Source organism: Syngnathus floridae, unplaced genomic scaffold (genome assembly GCF_059516105.1).
Source record: "Syngnathus floridae isolate MCC-2025c unplaced genomic scaffold, RoL_Sflo_1.0 HiC_scaffold_258, whole genome shotgun sequence".
NCBI classification, from domain to species: Eukaryota; Metazoa; Chordata; class Actinopteri; order Syngnathiformes; family Syngnathidae; genus Syngnathus; species Syngnathus floridae.
In genome coordinates this window covers 2501-3113 of record NW_028284232.1, presented here as the reverse complement: position 1 = coordinate 3113, position 613 = coordinate 2501, and positions in this window count along the sequence as shown.

Genomic DNA, 613 nt, shown 5'->3' with positions numbered 1-613 from the left:
ATGGTGCTTGGGGACCGGTGGCGCCGGAGGCGCACACCGCGAACGGCTGGTGGCGGTCGCCTGGTGGCGGTCGGCTGGTGGCGGTCGGCTGGTGGCGGTCGGGGGGTGGCGGTCGGGGGGTGGCGCTTGGGGATGGTGGCGGTCACCTTGTGGCGGTCGGGGGGTGGCGCTTGGGGATGGTGGCGGTCGCCTTGTGGCGGTCGCCTTGTGGCGGTCGGGGGGTGGCGGTCGGGGGGTGGCGCTTGGGGATGGTGGCGGTCGCCTTGTGGCGGTCGGGGGTGGCGCTTGGGGATGGTGGCTGTCGCCTGGTGGCGGTCGGGGGTGGCGCTTGGGGATGGTGGCGGTCGCCTTGTGGCGGTCGGGGGTGGCGCTTGGGGATGGTGGCTGTCGCCTGGTGGCGGTCGGGGGTGGCGCTTGGGGATGGTGGCTGTCGCCTGGTGGCGGTCGACTTGCTGCGGTCGGGGGTGGCGCTTGGGGATGGTGGCTGTAGCCTTGTGGTGGTCCGGGGTGGCGCTTTGGGACCGGCGTCCGGCGGAAAGTGCGTGTTGCGCGGCCCGGAGAAAGTTTCAGCCAAGGGCCCGCCGCTGGAGAAAATTTTAGGTACCAGGGGTGG